The sequence below is a fragment of the Cynocephalus volans genome, chromosome 2, assembly GCF_027409185.1.
Source record: "Cynocephalus volans isolate mCynVol1 chromosome 2, mCynVol1.pri, whole genome shotgun sequence".
Classification (NCBI taxonomy): Eukaryota; Metazoa; Chordata; class Mammalia; order Dermoptera; family Cynocephalidae; genus Cynocephalus; species Cynocephalus volans.
In genome coordinates, this window is record NC_084461.1 from 101,306,121 (window position 1) to 101,332,012 (window position 25,892).

A 25,892-nucleotide genomic window follows, 5' to 3' on the forward strand; every position below is an offset into this window, starting at 1 on the left:
ACGTGTGGGTTCACGTGTATATAGTTATTGCACCAAGAATATGTATTCTTGGTAGCATGAGGAATTTTCCTATCCTCTGGACACTTCAACAGTTCTTCAACTAATAAGATACTCACTTTATTCCATGAAAGTAAAAAATTAAAATTTTTTTCCAAAAGAAGCTAAAGATATCATTAAAATTTATAAAAGGAAAACATACTAGGGTAGCTGCCTTTTGCCTGAACACAGTGATGACAATAAAATTTACCATTTCATTCATTCATTTATCAAATACTCATAAAGTATGTATGCTAGGTCCTAGAAATATCGATATATTTAGCACACGGATCCTCCCGTTTCTGTTATTGGCACCACCATCCACCTAGCTGTTCATACAAGAAACCTGTGAGTCATTCTTAATTTCTTCCTTTCCTTTACACACCCCACTTCTCATCTGTAAACTAACGCTAAACTCCAAAATAGACCTCAAACCTGTTGCCCCCTTTACATCTATACCACCTTCATTTGTTCAAGCAACTATATCACTGTATGCCTGGACTTCTGCAATTCTTCCTAACTCCCTAACTGCTCATTCATTCATGCATTCATTGTTCATTTAGTATTTATGAGTACCCGATAAGTGCCAGGAACTTTTCAACACTCTAAAGACAGAGGAGGGAAGGGCTGGTTGGTTAGCTCACTTGGGAGGGTGTGGTGCTGGTAACACCAAGGTCATATCCCTGTACCAAAAACAAAACAAAATATGGACAGAGGAAGGAAACAAAACAGATGAAATCCCTGTTTTTATGAGACTTTCATTTCAGCGGAAGGGAGACAGACCAAAAAAACCCAAATATACAAATAAATGTGGGTATGTCAAATAGATAATTGGGTGTATGAGTCAGGGGTTCAAGAGAGAGGTCACGACCTTCTTACATTTAGTCTTCTGGAAGGTCCAGAAACATGTCAAGTGCTGATCTGCACCCCAGGGCCTTTGCATATACTATTCTCTCTTCCTGGGACCCACCTCTCCTTATGTTTTTCTAAAGTTGGTGCCTTCTCTCACCTTAGCCTACAAGTCACCTCCCTGGAGAGGCTTTCTCTGAACACCCAATCTAAATTAGGTCCCTCCCATAATTTCCTCCCAATAACATCTGTTTATTTTCTCTTAGTACAGACCACAATTTGCAAAGTACTTGTCTACTTATTATTCTCGCAATACAAGACTAAATTTCATCTTTTTGTTGTTGTTGTTTATCAATGAATACTTAGTGCCCAGCACATAGTAAAATGTGTATCAGTCAGGATTCTACCAGAGAACAGAACCTGTAAGATATTTTATGCATATATTTATATATACACACACACATATATATACAGAGAGAGAGACATTTATTGCAAGGAATTGGCTTATGCTACTGCACAGGCAAGTCTGAAATCCATAGAACAGGCAGGCAGACTGAAAACTCTCCGGCAGGAGCCAATGCTGCAGTCCACAAGTAGAATTTCTTCTTCAGGTAAACCTCAGTTTTGCTCTTAAAGGCCTTTTAACTGATTGGATGAGGCTCACCCAGATTACTGTGGATAATCCCCTTGATTTAAAGACGACTGATTATAGATGTGATTAACATCTATAAAATAACTTCACAGCAACAACTAGATTAATTTTTGATTGAATTAACTGTGTACTATAGCCTAGCCAAGTTGGCATATGAAACTAACCAATACAACATGCAATAGATATCTATTGAATGAATGAATGAATGAAATAGTCCTGCTTTCAGGGAGAAAATGGCCTAGCAGGAACATGGAAATAGATTATTACAAAAAGCAAGGCCACTATGATGTCTTAAGGGGCACACTCAGTGCCATGGGTATCCTGAATAAGGACAAAAAGTCACATATATTAAAGCTGCAATGCTAGTTCTTATTTAATTAGCTGTGAGATTAGCAAAGATTCCCACTAATGTCAGAGGAAGTCATTATTTATTTATTACTGGAATAATCTAGAGACTTTGAACTTGCTCTGAAAATATTTTCTGGGATAACTTCATTTGAGAGTACTTTCTGGTTTTATTCACACTATCAACCAGTGAAAGAGTTCATAGGTGTGGAAGCCATATCTTCCTAAGCCTATAGTATCATAAATTAAAATCAAAGTCAATGAAAAGACAGATCTTATAGTCAGCTACTAGTGTTTACAGAAAGTTATAGCTCCTTACTTGGAGACAAGAATTCATGAATGTCAACTATGTTGAACACCCCTGAGGTGTTTTCTGTTACCACCTATTGAAAGAAAGGACAAAAAATAAATGTTTTTTCTTACAGAACTGTGAGGACTTAGGGAAAGCTATGCAGAAATAAAATTGCAGGAAGGACTAATCATGCAGCTTTCTGTAGTACAATGAACTGTGCATATTCTCTTCTTAAACACAGGATCAATACATGGCTTCATTCACATTGTAAATATTCAAGAAATACATTACTACAAAAAATAAAACATAAAACTCCACTCTTTCTCTTTGTATTTTTGTTGCTTATAACAGAAATATCTGGAACTGGGTAATTTGAAAAGAAACAATATGTATTACTTACGCTTTTGGAGGCTGCAAAGTCCAAAGTTCAGGGAACACATCTGGTGAAGGCCTTTCTTGGTGGTAACTCTACAGCAATGCAGGGTATCACATGGTGAAATGGCAGAGGCAGAGAGAAAGCTAAGTCTTCCCTCCTCCTTTTAAAGCTCTCAGAACCACGCCCATGACCACCATTAAACCGTCAATGGATTAATCCACTTACTTGGGCACGGTCCTCACAATCTAATCACCTCTTCACGGCCTCACCTTTCAATTACCATAATAGGATTTTCCACCCTCGTAACACTGTCACAGTGGGGGTTAAGTTTCTAATATACAGACTTTGGGGGACACAATTCAATCCACAGCACTTTTCTACTTACAAACTTCCACTTTTTTCCCCAGAGCTGTGCATCCTTCCAGTTCTATTTTTATGCATTCAAATAAAATGTTTATAGATGTATAATTTTTAAAACATCAATGGAATTATATACATTGTTATACAAAACATATTCATTGTTTTGCATTTCTCTTTATTCTCTTAGTGATGTCTTGTATAATTTTGCAAATCTTTGCATACAGATTCACCTCCTTTTTTTTAGTGACTGCATAATATTCCACAACATAGATGAGTTATTTATTTAACCACTCCCATGCTTATAAACAGTTGGGTTGTTTGGCTATTTTTCTCTGTTACTAACAGTGCTGCCATGTATGTTGGTCCAGTTAGGAAGCATTTGGCTGAAAATAATAGAAACTCTTACTCAAAATGCTTTAACAATAAAGAAATTTTTAGCTCACATAACTGGAATTCCAGAGACAAAGCAGGCTTTAGAGCTGGTTCATTTACCAGCTCAACAGTGCCATTGTGAACCCAGGTCCTCTCCATCTTCTGCCCTGCCATTCCCAGCATTCATTTCATCTCAAGGCTGGTTCACCTCTGGATATAAAATGACAGACAGCAGCAATAAGAGCTATGTGCTCTCTAATTTGCAGAGCCAAATGGAGAAAGTGATTTGCTTCCCATAGTTCTCTCTAAAGAATGAGAAAGAACTTTCTCATAAAACTTCACTAAAGATTCCTCACATCTCGTTGGCTGAATTTGGGTCACATGCCCATTTCTAAACCTATAAATGGCAAAGGCACTGGGATTATCATGAGACCATTCAGGCCCACCATTTGTGCTGAGGTCAGTTCTCCAAGCTTCTCTGCAGCCTTCAATAGTGGGGAGATAAGACAGCATACTGAAAAGTGAATCAACATATTCAAGTTTTCAACAGTGACCCCACTGAACTAAACCTTGGAGAACCTGTGCAATTAGAATTTCTTTGGCTCCCATGTTTAGCCCAGCTCTATTTACAATAGCCAAGAGTTGGAACCAACCTAAATGTCCATCAGTGGATGACTGGATAAGGAAAATGTGGCATATATACACTATGTAATACTACTCTGCCATAAAAATAATGAAATTCTGCCAGTCGCAGCAATATGGATGAACTTAGAGAAAATTATGTTAAGTGAAATAAGCCAGGCACAGAAAGAGAAATATCACATGTCCTCACTTATAAGCTCATAAGTGGGATCTAAAAAAATAAGCAAATTTAAAAAAAAAAGAAAAATACAACAATCACAATAATTAGCAGAGTTTTCAAAAGGAGAGAACAGAACTGAGGCCACCAGAGATGGGAAAGGGGGGAGGGGAGGGGGTAAGCAAGAAATTGGTAAAGGGCCACAATAAATGATTACATTGTATAATGGTGAATATATGAATTATCCTGATTTGAGCATCACATATTGCACACAGGTATTGATATTCAACTCTGTAACCCACAGATATGTACAACCAATTATGTTTCAATAAGTAAAAACAAAAAATAATTTTAAAATAAATAAATATTATATGCAATACTTATTCAGGTCAAAAAAAATAATAGAATTTCTTTGGAGAGATTCCTATAGGTGTGGTTGGTGACTTAAAAGGTATGCACTTTTAATATGTTAATGGATTCAGACAAATTGCCCTAAAAAAAAAACTGAATTAATTTGCATTTCCAAAAAAAGGATAATAGAATACCTCTTACTCTGTCCTATGGTTTGAATGTCCCCTCCAAAACTCATGTTCAATTTAATTGCCATTGTAACAGTATTAAGAGGAGGGACCTTTAAGAGGTAATTAGGCCATGAGGGGTCTACCCTCATGAATGGATTAATGCTGTGGATTGGATTCTTTATAAAAACATGAGTTTGGTCCCCTTTTCTTTCTCTCTCTCTCTCCTTCCCTTCCTCCCTCTCTCCCTATCTTTCTCTCTTGCCCTTCCACGTTCCATGGGATGACACAGCAAGAAAGCCTTCACCAGATACCAGTCCCTAGATCTTGGACTTCCCAGCCTTCAAAACTTTAAGAAATAAATGTCTGTCCTTTATAAATTACCCAGTATGTTGTTTTCTGTGATAGCAGCACGAACAGACTAAGACACGCCATCCACTGGCCCTTTCCCCACCTTTCTGTCAGTCTTGAGAATGAAGAATATAGCAGTTTTAATATTTGTTTTTGCTGATTATTGGTGATGTTGGGCATCTTTTCATTTGCTCTTAGTCATTTGTCTAAGACTTCTGTGACTTTCTAATTCAGATCCATCTTTTTACAGGATACTTGTCTTTGACTTCTCTATTTTAGAAACTCTATATATTTGAGAAATATAGTTCTATGTTTCAGATATTTTCTGAAATATCTGTTGTTTATCTTTTACCTGTTTGAGGTGACTTTAGTCCTATAGAGGTTTAAAATGTTTACAGTTTAAATCCGACATCTTTTCTTTTTAACCTCCATGGTTTCTAAGCTTTAGAACTTGCATAAGTAATTTTTTTTTCACCTCAAGATTATAAAATTTCTTCTCTATGACCTCTTACTGTTGCAAATAACATTAATATATTTTCTAATATGCAATCATCTCTGCATTTCTGAGATAAATTTTACTTGGTAATACACTGTTGAATTCCATTTGCTAATATTTTTCTAGTATTTGTGCTTTCTACAGCTGGGTACCCAACTGAGGTAGGCTAATTGTTTTGTTTGTTTGTTTTTGTTTGTTCGTTGGTGGTGATGGTGTTGGGATATGAGCCTAATAAAATTAGGTAGAAAACTTTTTACATTTGAATGTCAAAACTAAATATAATACCCTCACAGTACATAAAATATCCTTCATATATATTGAGTCCCATACCTTATTTCTTTATTTTTCTTTACCTTATTTCTTTATTTTTCTTTTTTTATTTATTAGATTTTACAGATTTGGATTCTTTTTTCAGTTTTTTTTTCTTTCTCTCTCTCTTACTCACTCTCCCTCTCTTCTTTACTCACTTACCTATCAAAAAGCAAAAGTAAAACAAACAAATAAGACCTTACCTATTTTTCCTCAAGTAATGGCTGGGGCTGGTATTATCTGAACACTCTATCGAATAAATGTGCACGTATCACCAATAATATATAAACATTCGTGTTAACTTACAGTTGTTGTCACTGAGAGATGGTGGGTTATAATATTTGTAAGGATTATAGCATTTCTGGTCATTTATTTTCTTAATCTTTTATAAATTAAACTTCGTGTTTCTAAAGCATGTAGTGTTAAACTCTTATCTATATTCAATTAAATTCAGCATATTAAAATATTTATAAAATTATATTTTGGATGGTCCTACTTAAATCAGAGATTTAAAAGTTCCATTTTTATCAAAAAAAGACTGAACTTTTTGTAAAAACAGTGAAACTATAGAAGAAATGGGAATGAAACATGAGAGGAAGGTCTAGTGGATTATAAGACTGAAACGAAACCCTACAATAATGTAGGTGAGCAGGAGAACCCTGAAGAAAGAAAAAAAAACATTAGAAAAGAAAATATGCAAGAATTAATCAAATAGAAGCACGAGATGCAAATAACCAACATGAAAAAGCAAAGCCTCAAAATCAGTTCTCACACATTCCTCTCATTCCATATGAGATTCCACATGAGCTCATGTTTTTCCCATTCTAATAAAGCATTTTCTGTGTACACTTGTAGTTAGACTTCAATGTCTATCAGCAAATCTTAGAGGAGCAATTTGGCAAAATCTGTTTGTACTCATCTAAAATGCTTTATTTTTATGCAATTATATGTTATTACCTCATGAGCCTCACTTATTACCTGAGATAAACTCACTTGTTCATTTATCTGAGAAGAAAAATATGTTGCATTAAAATGAAGTCTGAATAATTTATATAATGTATATAATAATATCTACTGATGATCTGTTATTCCATTATTTTATTTTTATCAATTCTTTCCTTAAGTTTTCTTTGGGGTTTTTTTTTTTTTTTTTTGTCGTTGTTTTTAGCATCACCTGAATGATATGGTTAGTTTGTTATTTTCAGCTTTTCTTCTATAGCCTTGCCATCATGCCCTGTAACATCTGGGAAGGTTTGCAGGCACAGAACACAACCAGAAAGAAGACAGTCTTAATCATAGCTGATCATAAACAGGTTGGAATACAGGGATGATGTGCCAGAAAACATTTCTCCTCACTGATTTGTTTTTCAGTCCATACAAAGTCCTCCTCAGCTGGGATTCCATGAGTCCCCTCTTCTTGTCCTCCCTCAATCCTTCAATCTCTAAGTCTTTCACTTCCTGAAAGTTTCTAGAACGTTCTGCAGGGAACCCGAGCCCCTATTCCAGAAGACCCACTTGCTCAAGTTCAGCAACTCCTGTTTGCCCCTCAAAGCCAAGGCTGGCAAAACAGAAGCCCCTGGCTAACCAGCTGAGCCTCACGTGGTCTCTGGGCTCCAGAGCATCTGGGCAGCCCAGAGTGACAACAAATAATAAATAATAATAAACAATAAATGATAAGAACAAATAATAAAAGTAAAAATCACAACTATAGCACAGCTCCTTGTGCTAGGCACTGCCCTGGAGACAAGGAGTGGGGCTTTAAAAAGTTCATGGAAGGATTCATATTCTCTTTTAACTTAATTTTTCCACAAACTTTTAAAGTAAACTGTTATTTACATATTATTTCACTTGATCTTCACAATACCCTTGTGAGGGAGCTGTTTTTAATCCCCATTTTACAGATGAAGAAATCAAAGGGTCAGAGCAAGCTGCAAAGTGGTAGGTAGACTTCTGATTGGGACCAAGTTCTGTCTGACTCCAAAGTATGTGCTCCAGGCATGTTGCTGCTCTGCTTCTGCAGAAGGTTTTTCTCACAAACTTGATCAGGGGACCAGATAAGTGTCCTGACTTCAGGCTGAGCAGCTCAGTGCTGAGCCCTTGGGCACAGAACTGACAGAGGCTCATTTCAAATTCCCCTGGCTAATAGCCCTTATTTTAGAAGTTCTTACTTACTTTTCCATTCCATTGGAGGTTATTTTCTAATTTCTCATACTCATAATATTTTTTTTTTTACTATTTTATAAAAACAAGATGCCAAGGGGTTCTATTGCTTTTCCATGCACCTATGATGTTTTTACTTCCTCATTGTCACTAAATGTGAGCTTTAGAATGCTAATACTTCCCTTTTCTTCTACCATCTCCAAATTCCTACTTGTGAGATCCTTTTTAGTTCTAAACTACATAGTACTTTTAGTTCTACACTATGATTATATTTTCTCTTAGCAGATATGTTTTCAATGTTGAGACTCTTTATTGGCATGTACGTTATAGGTTCCTAATTGCTCTAGCACTACTTTTTAGACTTAACAATATGTATTGCAAGGTTAATTGTGCATCACTCTTGCATCTTCTCTTGAGCTTCCCTTAGCTTGGGGTCTCCTTTCTTAGTATTTCTTCAGCTAGGATACGTGTAGGACATATTATCTAAATCATAATACATTCATCAATAGGTTTCTTTTTATTCTGAGGAGCTATTTGTATCTTGGCTGAGAGGAGGTTTCTCAGATTGCATTCCTTTCTTTCAATGTCCTGTAGCTAGTATGCTACTGTCTTCTGGCTTCCATCATGGCAGTGGAGTATTCTGATGCCAATCTGATACTTTGTCGTTTGTCTGAAAGCGTGGAAGATTTTCTCTCTATCCTTGCAATTCAGAAAACTTAACCAGGATATATCTAGGTATTGACATATTTATTTTTCTAATCCTGCTTTAAACTCAACAAACCTTTTCAAGGTGATGACTTCAGTCTTCATTTAAACCAGAATGCCTGGGGCTGGCCCGTGGCTCACTCAGGAGAATGTGGTGCTGACAACATCAAGGCCATGAGCTCGGATCCCATATAGGGATGGCTGGTTAGCTCATTGGGTGAGTATGGTGCTGACAACACCAAGTCAAGGGTTAAGATCCCCTTACTGGTCATCTTTTGAGAAAAAAAAATTTTTTTTTAATTGTTTTTAAATTTAAAAAAACCAGAATGCCCATTCTTTGTTTGGGATATTTCCTCCACTTTATCACGCCATTAACTGGACTCTCAATTGCATCTTTCCTCTCTTGCCATTTTTTCACTGAATTATTTAACTTAAAAATAGTGCCTCTTAGTCACAGAAAGCCCTTTTTTTGCAGTAATATAATCTCCTGGAGTGCGTGCTTAATTACTTATTGTTTATTTGTTTATTATTAAAGTTGTCTTCTGTCTCCTCTACCAATTACTACAGCAGGAACTAACCTAATTCTGAGTGTTCTGGTTGCTCTTATTTCTGTTTTGGCTATTGAGTTGTGTAAGGCCATTTCTTTGTCTACTCTTGGCTCTATCTGTCCCTGCTGTTTTTAGTCAAGCTATGAAGGTGCCTTAAGCAGAGGTGAATTTGTGAGTGATACTGTGGGTGCCGAGAACTCTACTGTTCTGGGCCTGCAATGGACAAGTAGGTAAGCTGCATGCTCTGGTCAGGGATCAGAGAGAAGCGTCCTACTCTCATTCTTCTCTGCAGTAAATGCTGGTGTTCTTCTGGGGAAGAGAAGAGTGTGTGCCACTGTTCAGCTGCCCCAGAGTGTTCAGCAGTTTTCTCTGATTGGCCCAGTCTCTCTGCTCAGGTGACTACAGATCTCCTCAAGGCAATCTCTCCCCAGGGCTCAACACTTAACAAAGGATTCTTCAGCCATAGTTTTCAGAATTGGGTTTGATTTTTGACAATAGTGCCAAGATCATTCAATGGAAAAAGAATAGTCTTCAAGAAATAATATATATGGCGTATACTTACTATACACCATATATAAAAATTAACTCAAAATGGATCAAAGATCTAAATGTAAGAGCTAAAACTATAAAGTTATCAGAAGAAAACATGGGGTAAATCTGTAGCAATTTGGCAATGGATTCTTAGATATGGTACCAAAACTGCAAATAAATTTTAAAAATACATAAATTCGATTTAATCAAAATCAAAAGCCTTCTATGCTTCAAGGGATACTATCAAGAAAGTGAAAAGACAATACATAGAAGGGAGAAAATATTTGCAAGTCATATATCTGATAAGGGACTTATATCTAGAATATATAAAGAGATCCTACAACTCAATAATAAAGGGATAAATACACTAAGTTTTAAAAATGGGTAAATAATCTGAATAGACATTTCTCCAAAGAAAGTATAGAAATGGCCAATAAACACATGAGAAGATGCTGAACATCATTAGCCATCAGGGAGATGCAAACCAAAACCACAATGAGATACCACTTCCCACCCACTAGGATGGCTAGAATCAAAAAGTCAAATAATAACAAGTGCTGGTGAAGATGTGCAGAAACAGAGCCCTCACACACTGCTGGTGGGAAAGAAAAATGGCACAGCTACTTTGGAAAACAGTCTGCTAGTTTCTCAAATGATTAAATATAAAGTTACCATATGACCCAGCAATTCCACTCCTAAGTAATAATCCAAATGTCCATCAACTGATAAATGAATAAATAAAATAGGACACATCCATATAATGGAATATTATTTGATCATAAAAAAGAATGAAGTACTAATAGTTGCTACAACATGGGTGACCTTGAAAACATTATGCTAAGTGAAAGAATCCAGTCACAAAAGACCACATATTATATGATTCTATTTGTATAAAATGTCCAGAATCAAAAAATCTATAGTAACAGAAAGTAGATTAGTGGTGTATAGGGCTGGGGAGTGAATGGAAGATGGGGAACAAAAGCAAATAGCTAAAGGTACAGGTATCTTTTGAAGGTGGTCTAAATGTTCTAAAATCGACTGGTCATGGTTGCACCTATCCATGAATATAGTAAAAACCATTGAGTGTACTCTTTAAATGGGTGGGGTGTATGGAACGTTTATCTCTCAATAAAGCTGTTTTAAAAAACTATGCTATTCTGAAAAAAAAATAATATGATAATGATATTACATAAGACCAAAAATTAAAATAATTCTAAACCTGTATAACTAATAAAAAGGTAAGCAGTGTTCCCAAGTCATATAAAATAGGCAAAATTATAAAATATGCAAAGTGCCCCCAATTATTAGAAACTATATATACAAAAAACACATAGAAATAAAACTCTATTAAAACTTAAATTTGACCTAAATATAGGGTTGCAGATTTAGCAAATAGAAACACAGGATGCCCTGTTAAATTTGATTTATTTCTAGTGTTTATGCATATATGCATTTAAATAAATAAAAAGTATTGCAGGGGACATACTTCAGTATAAAAAGTGTTTGTCGTTTATCTGAAATAAATTACATGTCCCTTTCTTTAATTTTATTTCTCTGATGACTTGGCTCTCATTTTGCAGAATTTGCTTATAAAATTCATTGTGGTTACAGTCTATATTCCATTTACATTGTAACATATCATCCATAGTGGTCACATCCAACTTATTTCATGTTTTTTCCATTTAATCAATAAGAAAACATGCTCATTATGAGCTGGTATCTGAACATGTACTGGCCTAAAGTTAAAATTCTGACAATTGCTCTTCAAATTTGATTTTTTGAAGCACAAACCATCTTTCATGGCATTTTGCTTTCCTGTACTTGAATATTATGTTACATCTCTTCTCAACGACTGTTTAAAATCTTGTGCACTGACATAAAAGAGCATTATTGTCCATTTTTATTCCCTTCTTCTTCAACAATACACATGATGATTACACTTGTGCCCATGCTGGACAAGTATTTAGTAACATCCCTATAAAAGAATCAAATTCTTCAAGGAATGGTATTGATTTTGAAACACGTTATAAAAGTGCCACAGTAATTATCTATTTCAAGTTGAAATTTCTTTTCCTGTTCAAAAGTAATGTTGCTTTTAAGAACAACTTTGATAATTAAAGGGATAAATTTTCATGAATTTTTTCTTCAATACATTCAATAATTTCCTTTGAACAGTTAAATACTTCAAAAAAATTGTCTGCTCTCCTTTCGAGAAGAGGGTTTCTTGCTTTTGAATGCAGCCATTAAAAAAGGGGGTTTGCATAACCCTCTTACTAAAGTGACTTCAAAATGTGAACAAGAAATAAATAAGTAGCCTTCACTTAATACATTTTTTTTTTAATTAACAAGAATTTTTGAGGCCTTGTCTTAAGAATTAAAGTATGATTTCATACTTCCTGTTTTGGCTCTTTTCTATGTGACTGTCACCCTCTCACACTGAGCTCCAGCACCTTCCAAGGATACCACCTCTGCCTAGACTAGCTACATAGACCTCTACTTACTTGAATCTTTGAAATATCTTTAAATGAATTTGTTCACCAGCTTCTTTACATATTGTGGAGTGAGGACAGGGTGAGGGAGTAAAAGGAGATTTTTTTTATGGCTATTCTGAAAAAATATGTAAAAATTACTTTACAGGGGCCGGCCCCTTGGCTCACTCAGGAGAGTGCGGCGCTGGTAGTGCTGAGGCCGCGGGTTCGGATCCTATATAGGGATGGCCGGTGCGCTCACTGGCTGAGCGTGGTGCGGGCCACACCGTGCCAAGGGTCGCAATCCCCTTACTGGTCAAAAAAAAAAAAATTACTTTACAAAATAAGATTTCTATGATTTCTATCATTTTGGATTTTGAAGTTGGAAAAATTGAGGTTGGGTTTGACTTTTCCAGACTAAAAGTGATACTTGTAAATTAAAAACATTTTTTTTTCTTCCCAGTTGGGACTGCTTCAGTTTCCTGCTGATATCTGGTCTGGGTGAGGAAAGATGTGTCAGACTTAAAAATAGTTATGAGCTCAGATTAATTGCATTGATTTAAAAATATTGTAGATGGGAAAAAACCTTGATGTTCTTGCAAACAAGGCTGAATTAACATACACGGGCATGTTAATATCTTGGAGAAAGATAAAGGATAACAAAATAAGTAGAACTAGATTTTCATGAAGCATGAAACTACCTTTGATGATTCGCATGGGGATTTTTTTTTTCTGAAAGAACACTGTGACAATTCTTCCCACATGTACCTAAGAAGACTGCTATATTTGCTTCATAGCAATCTATTTACCCAAGTAACTTAAGTGCATCTGCACTGTGTTATTTGGATAATTCATACAGAATAGGCTGTCCCTATAAAGCATCTTTGCTCCCCTCACTGGCTGCATTTTTTTTCCTCATCTCTCCTCATTTACTTTCCCCTTCAGGCCATATTCTACTAGGAGCAGTGCAATCAGTCTGCTAAGAGAATTAATATAAAGCAGGTCTTTATAAATTCTATTTCCCTATAAAACTACCCCAAATTAAACTTAATTTTATATTCCCAAGATTGGTTTCTTCCTGGCTTCTGTGTGTGAAATGAATCATACACCTTCTCCTTGGAGCCTGTGGCGATGTCGGTGTCATCTCTGATCACTTGCTCCCTCCAGCCAATCTGTGACCAAGTCCTGTGGATACTGCCTCAGCAATGGCTCCTCTATCCCCTGCTGCCTGTTCTATTGCCAATTCCTAGTCCATATTGCCCTGTCAAAGTTCCTACAGGGACCTCTAGGATAATCTTTCTGTCTTCAGTTCTCTCCTTCCTCCAACAAACTCACACCAAGAACCATGTAAAAATTTCCTAATACCCAGCTCTGATCACATATCTACTCTGTCTGGATCTCTCTCCATTGCTTCCAGAATGAAGCCCAAAGTCAGCCTTTGCCCTTTGCTTTTTGCTCAGCCTTACATTTCCACCCTGCCCTCTAGTCAAATTTGGTTCACAATTTTCCTAAATAGTAAAGTGTCCTTAAATGTATGAGACACAGAAAAATGTGAGCCTTGGCTGTAAGACTTTCCTTCTCCCTGTGATATCCTACTCCCACGGTCTGCCTGTAAAAATCCTACTTATCCTTTTAGGCAGAAGAGCTTCCCACTCTCTACTCCCAAAGTTCTTGATTTGTATCTCTTTTATTTATTTATTTTATTTTATTCACTTTTTGGAAGCTGGTCAGTATGGGGATCTGAACCCTTGATCTTGGTGTTAAAACGTAGCTCTCTAACCAACAGACCTAACAATCCAGCCCTTATAGCTCTTTTATGACATTATCATTATTCTTATTGATTTGATACTCTATGAGAGAGAGAGAGAGAGAGAGAGAGAGAGAGAGAGAGAGACTCCTGTTCAGAATAGGGGCTGCATTCTACTTAGATTCATTGCAACTCCTCTGACACCTAAGAGGGGCCAATAGATGTCTGTTGAATAAATGAATGGATTCATTTACCAAATTGGTTTCTCCCAAAGCAGACTTTCTTCTGCAACTTATTTAACCCCAAAGCTTGATTTAATAGGGTTCTTATTTGGGCAGGGTTTGTTACATTATAAATAAAGTTTTAATTATGTATCAGCAGGTTTCATGGGCTGTAGCTATTTATTTTTCTATTGGTGACAATCCGAACAGCCAACTTAGGGGCTGCCTATGATAATAATATATGTCCTTCTGGCCAGGAGATGATTAGAGTGGCTGTGGGGGCAAGTTACTCCATGGACAGGTAAGTGCCCATGGCTGCCCGGCTGTGTTCTGTAGAGGTGTCTTTTTTTTTTTTTTTTTATGTTTTTACAATTTTAGTGAACTCAAAAAAAGAAATAAAGGCAAGCAACAGAGTGAGCTGCCAGAGGTCCTGAGACGAGACATGAGCCTCAAGCTCCACCCCTGCACAAAGCCAGGCAAGCAATGGAGCCAGTGCCAGGGGAGGGGGGCGGGGCCTGAGATGGGACCTGAGGGCCAGTGCGCTCCCCCTGCCCCCCACCCCCTCCCCTGCTCCCAACGTCCTAGAATATACTTACTGGCCACATGTGTTTCTTTGGGATGTGTAACTTACTTGCTCATGTCCTTCACCAATTTCTGCTTAGATTTTTCTTATTCATTTTTAAGAGTTCTTTTTGCATTAAGAATGTTAATCTTCAGGTGTTAAATTTGTTCCTTTCCAATTGACTTTAAATTTAATCTGTGGTGTTTTTCTTACTTTCTATGCTGAGAAAATAATTTTCTATCTAAATAGTATATTTAAAAAAAAAAAAGAAAACAGAGCTAAAGCAAAGAGGTTTCTAAATCATACTTCATTTCCTCTCTGTTTTCTGCTCATAATTACTGCTGAAATAAATTCTTTAAACCGTGTTAGATTTTTCCTGTTCATATGGCAGCCTATTGCTGAATTGATGAGGGGCATAGAACACTTCTCAGCAGATGATGATGCTAGTAATCTAGGGCAGTTGCCACTTGTGTCTTCCAACATGTGCAGAGAAAGCAGGTATTTTTCTGTACTGCCCTTTCCTTATTTATATGCATGAATGGAAAGGGTATCTCTTGATTCTTCAATTAATGGAACTCAATCCCTTTAGTATCTCAATCCCTCTGATCAAAGGAAGAACTTTGTGGGCTTTTGTCAAGGAGCAGGTGTCTCCCCCTTTCTGTTTAACAGGTTACCACACCTGAAAATGGCCGACTGGGAGGATGTCTCCCTTATTTGCTGATCGTGGCTGCCCAGTCCAAGGGCCTTCCTGCAGGGGAGATAGCACATTGTCCTTGAACAGAGAGAAATAACTCAGAAGGGTTATCTTATCTTGTCCTGAGATGATGAGCTGCCTCTCAGAATGAACTGTACCTTTTAAATGTTCTGTGTGTCCTCTGGACAAAGTCTATTGTCTCTGTCCACACCACAACTTTGAAGTAGATAGTTTATCAGGGACATCACTGTGGGGGGAGGGTGTGTGTGTGAAATGGAGGGGAAACAGTTACTCTGGTGGAGACTGAGAAGAAGTAGAAGGATTGTCAGGTGAGATAATCCTTACCTTTTCCTCCTTTGGGAGGTCATATAGAACAGGATGATTGGAGTTCATATGATATGTGATCAGCATCTCTATGTAATCAGGACTTAAAACACCTTGATTGCTTCTATCTAATTCTTCTGGACAAACTCGTAAAAAATTTTAGGAAGAGGAAGAAGAAGATCAAGAAGGAGGAGGAGAAGGAGCATTGTCCTTCTCTAGTAATTAAATGATTCTTGAGTGGATCCCCAGTAAGCCCTGATTGTCACAATGCCCATGTTACTCACTCATGCCCCTGGCTCTTCATGCGACATGCTTCCCAGAAGTGAATCTTTCCTCCCCAGAATAATAAAACTGGCCACCATAGATCAGTCATAGGGTGGGGTGGAAAAATCCCACAAAGAAGGACTTATTCCAGACATTCCATCCAGAGTTTCTGGAATTATAGACACTAGAGATCAAAGGAATTTTTAAAGACCTTTAAATTCTCTGGATAAAATATATATATATATTGATAAAATATATATATGATATATACATATCAGCAGTGGGGTTTATCCTCTGCTCAAACAAAAACCATTATTGGAATTCCAAGATGTAAAGTAAAATTTCAAAGCCTAAATGGTTTGGTGGCTGGAGGAGTTGGAAGGTTAGAGGGCTCTAATCCCAGACTACTTGGTTTATCCTTCACCCCTCATTAAATCTTTGGGTCTGAGGCAAATGGAATCCTAGGGTTCTATGGAACTGGGTTTTTAAAAAATTCCTTTAATTGAATAATGAGGAAACCAAGGCCCAAAGAAGTTAAAAGTGTAAAATCTCAGTTCAAGTTAATGACCAAGCAAGGTTAGAACTCAGGTCTCTTGGTTGAGTGTTGTTTCTGCTCCTCCTAGAATAGAGTGGTGATTGGCATAGACTGGGAAACAACATCAAAGGAGAAACAGACTAAAATTCAGAAGAGTCACTAAGAAATAACTTAGGCATATGCGTGGTAGCAGAAGAAACTCCTGATAATAGGAATGAGAGTGGTGTTTCTTCAAGTGTGTCTGTAGACCTTCTGTATCAGAATGCCCTAGATTTCTATGGAAAGTTGTTTAAAGTGTATATTTCTGGTCTTCACCCCAGACCCACAGAATTGGACTCCCTGGGGATGGGTCCAGGAAACTGCATGTTAGAGATGCTTCCCCTGTAATTCTTGCATTTGACTACTCCCTCCCTCCAATGGCTGCCTTCACACCAAGGCAGAATGTGTAGCACTTACCAGGATATGTTGGCTGCATACCATCTCTTGTGGCTGCTGCTATTTGGTCCTGGACTTTGAAAAGTACCTTTGGTAATATTGGAGAGAGGCACGGTGGCCCCAAATTTCAAAGGTATTTTCCTGTTCCCCAGTGGCTTTAGCTGCACCAGCTTCCATAACCGTTTCTGCTCTTCCTTTGACAGTGCCCTCCGAGAGACAATTATCTAACTCTCAGCTGAGTGCTCCCTGTTGGTGAAGAAAGGCCAACGGTAGAAGAGGGTATTTGCCTGCTCCTGCTGTCATTGCTTCTTACCCCTGTGGCCTGGATGGCTTCCAGAGCCCACCCTCTTTTTCTTTTTGAGGGCAGAGTTCTGGAGAAGTGATTGCAATGAGTCAGTGCAACACAGAAGGAGCAAAGATGAGAACACTCCAGTCCTGGGTTTCAGGGTGAAAGATTTCAAATTTATATTATAATCACGTAAGGAAACAGTCCTCAGAGACCACTATCAGCAACCAAGAACGTTGTAACCCTCATCCTGCTGTGGTTTTCTGATTACATTCTGGGCTGCCTCCCCCTCTCTCAGTTCTCCATAGTGGTCTCCAGCAGTGAGGAAAGAAAGAAGTGAGGAGAGAGGAATTGGACAGCCACTGTTGTGTCCAAGGTGGTGGCAGCACATGTACTCTTTATTTGGTGGCTGGCTGGTATGGGGATCGAAACCCATGACCTTGGTGTTACAAGTCTGTGCTCTAACAACTGGGTTAACTGGCCAGCCCCTGGGAACACATTTAAGGCCACACAAATTTGCCTCAAAGGCCCATGGAATGCCCGTTGGGAAAGGCACTGAGGTTTAGAATCCAGAATAATGGAAACTTTAGAATATAGAATCATACTAAATCATGTCCAGAATGCTGCATGATTACTGAAAGCAGGAGACTCCATTATGTAATGCAATTTCTAGTTCTTGCTTCATAAAACTGCTGCTGCCATTCTACCTAAGGGTTATACTGTTGAAAAGAAATAGTAAAATGTAATCGTCTCTAATTTTTCTTCATTTAATGTCAACTTTCATGTCTCGTGTTTGCTTTTGACCAAACATTGAATTATTTATCTGCCTGAATAGGAGTTTACTCATTTTGTGGAGTGTCTGCCTCAATTTCTCGTGGCATTGCTTCCCCAAGCATGATCTATATCCACTGATATACGTGAAATTATTTTAAGTGGTACATAGACAAACAATTTTGAATAGTTGAGTAATTATCTTAATGTATATTGGAAAAAATATATAATTAGCAAGTCAAACCCATGATTTCATAGGAATTTTTGCTTAAGACAAGGCTAAAGTAGACGAAATTAAAGAAACATAATAAATATTTAATAATAACAGGGTAAGAGGTAGGACACAAGTGGTTTTGAGTGGAAGCTACACTAATATCGATGGTTTCTTTCCCCACCCCTCATCCTGCTGGGCAAAGGAGGGAATGATCTGATTAGTGAGTTTGGGAGAAGAACTGGCATGCTCACTGAGTCTGTGTGGGACTAGAGATGTTCTCTGCCTTGCATCAAGGGACCTGCCCCTGGGGGACTTGTGTATGTGGGGGGTCAGGGGCAGGAGGCTGGCAGTTATCCAGCTGTCCCAATGCCTGGGGGAGCCAGTATGTCTAACTGAGGAGTGAGATATTAGCAAATCCACTTGGCTGCAGTTCTGAAGCTATGTTGGCCAATCAATAGTATGATATTTTCATTTCTATATGTCTGACTCCTAATTCTCTCTCAACTGTTTCCAAACTCTGTCCTCCTGAAACTCCCACACTGTGTATAGCTATGAAAGGAATCTCAGAAATTATGAGTGTAAATTCCATGAAGACAATGAACATGGATTCAATTGATACCTGTATCTTCAATCTACCAGAGTGTTCAGTTGCAATGGCTAGGTAACAAATTCCCCCCGAATGTAAAAATGGTATAAATCAATCATTTATTATGCTCATGATTATGAGAGTCATGATTCAAACAGGGCACAGAGGGAATCGTTTTTTCCTGTTCCATAATGTCTGGAATCATCTGAAAACTCATGCATTTCCATGGCTGGCAGATTATACCACCTGTTGGCTGGAGGACACAATTCCTGTTCATATGGGATGTGGAGCTCTGTGTGGTCTTCTGCATGGGCTGGTTTGGGCTTCCTCACAGCGTGGTGGCTGAGCTCTAAGAGTGAGCATGCTGACAGAGAGAGAGGGAGGGAGGGAGGGAGGGAGGGGGAGAGAGAGAGAGAGAGAGTAGAAGCTGACAGCCTCACCTTGGAAATCACATAGTACCACTTCTGCCATATTTTTTATTCATTGAGGCAATCACAAAGCTCACCTAGGTTCAGGGGAAGAGAACTAGGAATAGGTTCTAGAAGAGCACATGGTCCAGAAATATTGCTGTAGTCCTTTTGGAAAATACAATCTGCCACAGGATATGAGAAGTTGTCCTCCTCTTAATAAATTTGTATAATTGCTGTTGTAAGAATATGCTACAACTAGCCCATTGCTTATGATATTGTAGTCAATGTCTCCTTTTCTTATGTCAGTCTACTCTGGATTGTTGAGCAACTCTGAAGAAGGCCTGTCCTTCAGTATGCAAGTGAGAAAGAGGTGGAGATGGGCACCAAGGTGGGCAATTAGGATAAAAGGAGAAAGAGCATTTGGACACAATTGTTGTATGGTAGAGAATAAGATGGTACTTGGCCTATGGAGATAGGCTGAAGTGTAGAAAAAAAGAATCCAGGGAGATGTTTGTGAAATTGGTCTAGCACTATAATGAAGTTATTATAGGATCAGGATCTGCACATTGAAAAATCATATTTTCTATAATGTCTTTTTATGTGATGTATTTTTTGCCAATATTTTATTATGAAAAATGTCAAACATACAGCCTAAAACAATTCAGCCTGCTTATAGTTAATTGGAGGTCAATATTTGTTTTCAGATCTTTTTTTGAGCTAAAATTTAAAATTTACTTATTTCAGAATGTCTTTTAGTATTGAGATAACACCATACTCAAGATATTTGAGGAGAGTAGCTTCATCCTTGCCTAGGGCACAGTGTGGAAGAGGGAGCAGCATTCCCTGGGACCAGATTGGGTGGTGGGCAACAAGAATCAGAGTGGAAGAGTCTCACTGAAAGGTGGAATTGTAGACACAGAATGAGATCTGCTTGGCCAGGTGACCTGCCTCACCTGGAGATGTTACTCATGACATAAGCCCAAGTAAGTGCCAGCCTGCAACTGTTACGTCATCACATTTCTATTAAATATCCTCATGATGAAGGCTCCACACCCCACTAGCATGATTTTGGACCCTGTCCTTGCAGGGCTACTCCCAGGTATTTTTGAGAATGCCTCATGTGTGTGCAACAAGCCCCTTTTGTTCTTCCTTGCTGCCCAGCCTAACTCTGTTACCTATGATTCCAAGGAAATGACTGGTCCTTGGGCCCATCACTGCACCCCCTACTCTGGGCTTAGGGAGGGGACATCACAGCCCCTTTCTGAGACCAACCAAAACCTTCCCTTGATCCCTCACAGCCCTGCAAAGGCTAAGTTGAAATGAACAATTTATCACTGAGCATTTGGGCATAATGAAGTGAATTATGTAGTACAGAGACTCATAGTATGGCTAGATATGGCTTCTCTGAGACCCCAGAATTTGGCCTGCTCATGAGTCCTTTAAAGGGCTAGCTCTTGCCTCCACATGGCAAAAAACAGCCCTGCTGCATCTACAAAAATGCTCAGACTCTTCATATTTTACACCTCTCTGCTGGAGACGAGGAAGGAATTTTTCTTCCCCCTCTTGTCTATGGCCCACCTCCTCCTCCTTCCCTCAGCCAGAATCTGTCTCCTCCCAGAAGGACTGAGACGAAATGGGCAGTCCTTCAGGGAAAGCCTGCCCTGCCCTGTGCCTCCTCCCACCCATCTTCCATGTGGTCTGGTCCTTTGGCTCCAGGAGGATACTCACAGAGAAAACAATTCAACATCCATACCTTCCCAAAGTGTGGCTTGTTCAGTCTCAAACAACATCAAGTGAAGAATGCTCCAGTTCCTTTCCAGTCTCTTCTACAGTGAATGACCATGAGGCTCTTGTCTCTCCTGTAGGTCTCTGTAACTAGTCTCCTGTGGCCCTAGCTTAAACACACACACAGCTCATAAAGAGAAGAGGTCCATTTATTCCAAAGTAGTAACAAAGTCTGAAGAGACATAAATCAATTCATATGACCACCCAGAGCATTTAGCTTATCTCAACATCTGTATAGAGGTAAACTATGACATGAGTTTTCCCAAAAGCAAAGGGACAAGGAGCTCCTTGATTTCTTGATTTATATTTGTTATTAAAACACTGCCTGATTAGAGCATGGTGCTAACACCAAGGTCCAGGCAGCTGCCAGATCAAACAAACACACAAAAAAACACTGTCTGAATATATTTTCCAAGAACAAGGAGATAGTCCTTCCTAAAGATATTTTGTTTGTTTGTTTGTTTGGCAGCTTGACCTTGGTATTATAACACTGTGCTCTAACCAACTGTATTAACTGGCTAGCCCTTTTCCTAAAAGTAAATTCAGAAATTGCTTGCAACTTTTTAAAATCATATTTTTTTCCCAATTTTTTATTGTTGTCAAAGTTTCTAGAAATACCAGAGGATCCTATAACACTTATTCATCTCCTGACAAAGATTTGAAGGCTTCTATGTAAAACACATGTTTATGGGAAGTACTTATCTATTGTATTTGTCGATGATGATATACATTTTGAATCTCTGATAAGTGCCTATTGTCTGCCAGGAACCAATAATGACTATTTCTTATAACCTACTATAATTCAGGAGTGCACAATTTCAGGAGGCAAGATAAAGTTAGTCTCTTAGCTTCACAGCCTACATGGGCTCCCTTGATCCCTGGAAAACATTGTCCTCTATTGTTACTCTATCTGTCTGCATGCTTTTGCTCATAATTTGGACTTTTTTTGAGTTAGAAACCCAGGTGTTCCTAGCAGATTCTTTTCCTGGGGTCAAGTGGAGGGCAAGTCTATGAATCTGAACCCAGCTTAGAAGAAAACACCTTTTGAGGCCAGCCTGTGGCTCACTCGGTAGAGTGCGGTGCTGATAACACCAAGGCCATGGGTTTGGATCCCTATATAGGGATGGTCGGTTTGCTCACTGGGTGAGCGTGGTGCTGACAACACCAAGTCAAGGGTTAAGATCCCCTTACCGGTCATCTTTTTTTTAAAAAAAAAAAAGAAGAAAACACCTTTTGACTTAGCATTCAGTTCACAGCAGCCAGGATCTTACCCAACATTGAAAGCTGTGTTATTTTATTTTTCTGTGATTCAAAGTAATTTCAACTCTTGGCCAACATCCTGCAAGGCTGGTGAGAAATTCAATTTCAGTTTGTATTGAATGGAGTTCCTTCCCCCTCTCAGATTACACAAAAATTCAGGAAAAGTGTGTGATGCTAAAAAAGTAAACACCTTTAGGCTTCAATTCATCTTGGTAGTCACAGATATGCTTGTTGCTGAAATCTGCATGGTCCCTTGAAAGATCCTGCTGTGAGCCAAGGCTGGAGACACCGATGCCCAGTGTTCAGCCTTTCACTCTTTTCAAAATGCTTCCAGGGAATGGGGCACAGGTCTCTACTACGAAAAAAAAAAGTCCTTTTTTTAATCCAGTTATCGTCTATGAAAGGCTTCTAGGAGCCATCCTCCCCAACCTACCCAACAGTGAACAACATAATCTTATCAATGCGTTTCATCTTTTGGTGTGGGGGACAAAAGGCCAGGAGGAGAGGTTGTCCTGAAGCAACTTCTTTAGCCCCCAAGACAATGGAAGCAAAGCCTGACTGCTCTCTTGGAATGTGGGGGGTCGGGGAGAATACAATCAGAAAAAAAATCTTGGGCTGGCCGGTTAGCTCACTTGGTTAGGGCACCATGCTAAAACACCAAGTTCCCCTTACTGCAAATAAAATAAAACAAAACAAAACAAACAAACAAACAAAAAACCCTCAATGGCTGGTAAACTTTCTGATTTCTCTAAAGCAGCAAAAACAAGACACAACTTAATATTCTTTTAAAAGAAATTGTCCTGCTACAATTCAATACAACAAGAATTGCTTGAGGCCCACTGAATGGAGCTGTGTCTTAGGGGCTATCCAGCGCCTCAGGAGCCTGTTATCCAGTAGCAGAGCAAATACAAACCAATTCCTGTAATGGAGCAGAATGTGGCAAGTGCTACAAGAGAGCACAAATAAAATTCTATGGAAACCCAAAGGTGAAGAGCTTCTCTCCCACTGGGGTAACTTCTGAAAGAATTTATGTTGGAGCTGGGCCTTGGAGAGGAGTTGCTATTTCCCCAGAAGGCAGGAAACTGGGATAGGGCACATTTTAGGCAGAAGGAACAATACCAGCGAGGGAGGAAGGTGTGATCTGGCCAGAGCACAGGGAGGCCTAAGATCTGAATGAAAAACCTGATTCAGTCAGAGAGGGGATATGGGAATTAGATTAGCGGTGGGAGCTAGAGAGATGTGATGTGTGGTCACAGCAGGAGCTGGAATGTGGTTCTAACCTATCTAATGCACTTTTACAGTCCTAGGAATGAACATCAGGAGAGGGGTTTGAGTAACTTATGGTGGCAGTGCAAAGGTTGCTGGGGTGGGGTGCTGCTGGGAGAGCAGGCTCTACCCTTAAGGGAAATGCCTGACCCAAGCTCTCAGTGACTTTTGTCTGTTTTCTTTATGAGAGTATTTGACACCTTTTGTTTTCAGCTTTAAACCTTAGCTTGATTCTAGGACATTGGAAAAATTCCATTTGTTTCCTGTTAAACAGAGTTGTAATTCTGGTGAACAAACTTTGACATGGTTTGAAATTGATGGAGGATGTTTAGATTTTGGAGCTTTCCTTGGGGCACACCCATGAGTCTATCTGTGAAGCCCTCTGTCTCTGGAGTGAGGGGGTGTTTTTATAAGTGTTATAAGTAAGAAAAGAGAAAGAAAACAACTAGCCTGCATTTTTTGGACAAACCAGGTTTAGTTTCACTTCTTCATTGTTTTTTTCTGGAGGCTGGCCAGTATGGGGATCCAAACCCTTGACCTTGGTATTACAAGGAGGCATTCTAACCAACAGCACCTAACCTGAATTAAATTGGTGGTTTCAGGGGTTAAAAGGTGATGATGATTTAGTTGCTATGAGATTTTTCATTTCAGTCTTTTATTCATTCATTCAACAAATATCTAAGCTCCTATGTGGTAGGTATCTGTTGATTTTATCTGCTTAGCATCTACTCTTCCTTTCCCCTTTCTTCTCATAACAGAATTCTGATTTTCTTTGGTGACCCCAAATGAGTCCATTTGATTTGGAAGAACTGGTTCTACCCCTGACACCAGAGGCAAACATGTGACTCAGGCCAGGCCAGAGAACACCCTGCTGGCCTTGTGATGTAAACAGAGCCCTTATACCTAAATTCTCAACTCCTATGGAAAGATTGGGAAGAAACAACCCCTTATCTTGCTAAAATTGAAACTGAGAAGTGTTGGGAATCATCTTAACACCACAAAGATAGACTTCAGAATCAAGAATTATGGAGAGCAAGAGAGTCCTAATGAACTTGTCTGAAGCCCTGGGCCCACATTTGCACGATTAGCCCATGGACTTTGCAGTTACACGAGATTGTCTTACTCAGGTCAGTTGGGTCACATTTTGTCACAACTGAGCAAGTCTTAATTGCAATAACCTGAAATACTGGACTGTCATCATGGGGTATAACTGTGAACATAGTCCCAAAGCTTATTACCTGTGTTCTGTCAAATAAGTAGGAATAAAGCACAGCCCACACAGCCTTTGCTATGACATAATAATTAGTCATATCCACTTAGGAAAAATAAAAGTACTCTCTGTCCCATCCAGCCTGAGAACATCATGAATTTTTTTTTAAGCAATGAATTCAGAAACCAGTTGACAGATTTCAGACAGAAAAGCCAGAGAGTCACCACTGAGTTGACCACATTGTTGACTTTCTGTCTCTGCTTAATAGTTTTTCTCTTTTGCCAAAGGTCCAATGTACCCTGGGCAGAGCTGATGTCTATTTTGGCTTTTCCATTATGAAGCTGTGTGTCCTTGGGCAAAATGTTTCACCTATATGTACCTAAATGTTATCTCTGAAATCGGGCAGGGAGATTATAATATCTACTGTCTTACCTTAAAGGATCTATTTTTCTGAAGTGACAATAATGTATATTTAAACAGGCAAAACAAACAAACCAACATATATTCATACAGGACTTCAAAATTTTAAAATTTAGAAGTCCAATAAAAATGAAAGCATAAAAAATGTATGTTTAAAGAGTCCAAGTAAATCTTGTATTTACTTTGAATTGGTTGAATAACCTTACATACAGTGGTATGCTGGCAAAGGTTTGCAACAAGATTTCTGGGGGGAGAAAAATACCCCAACTTGTAGTGCTGCCTACTTTCTATGGTATAAATAATCCCATTATGGCCACCTTCTATTTGCCCATTTGCTAGCAAAATCCCCAAATATCAGTTCCGATGGAGCTGTATAAACCTGCACCAGCTCAATATTTTTTTTAAAGATGACCAGTAAGAGGATCTCAACCCCTGACTTAGTGTTGTCAGCTAAGCCAGTGAGCCAACCGGCCATCCCTATATAGGGATCCGAACCCATGGCCTTGGTGTTATCATCACTACACTCTCCCAATTGAGCCACGGGCCGGCCCACCAGCTCAATATTGCTCATATACATTGGTTAACTTCACCTGCCTCAGTTTCTTATCAAAACACCCATTTGACAAAATCCTCACTCATGTACATTCCATCTTCATGAAATGTACATGAGCACATTAATGATTCATATGAATATTCATGATTCCATGAATATCATTATTTTATACTTATCAGTCA

At 38.6% G+C, this 25,892-nt stretch overlaps 1 non-coding gene across 1 annotated transcript; it reads left to right on the plus strand.

The window, feature by feature from the left end:
• Nucleotides 1-15,713: 15,713 nt before the first annotated feature.
• LOC134371364 (U8 small nucleolar RNA) lies at nt 15,714-15,848 on the plus strand. The gene has a single exon (XR_010022792.1). It is a non-coding gene; the product is annotated as a U8 small nucleolar RNA (small nucleolar RNA).
• Nucleotides 15,849-25,892: the final 10,044 nt, after the last annotated feature.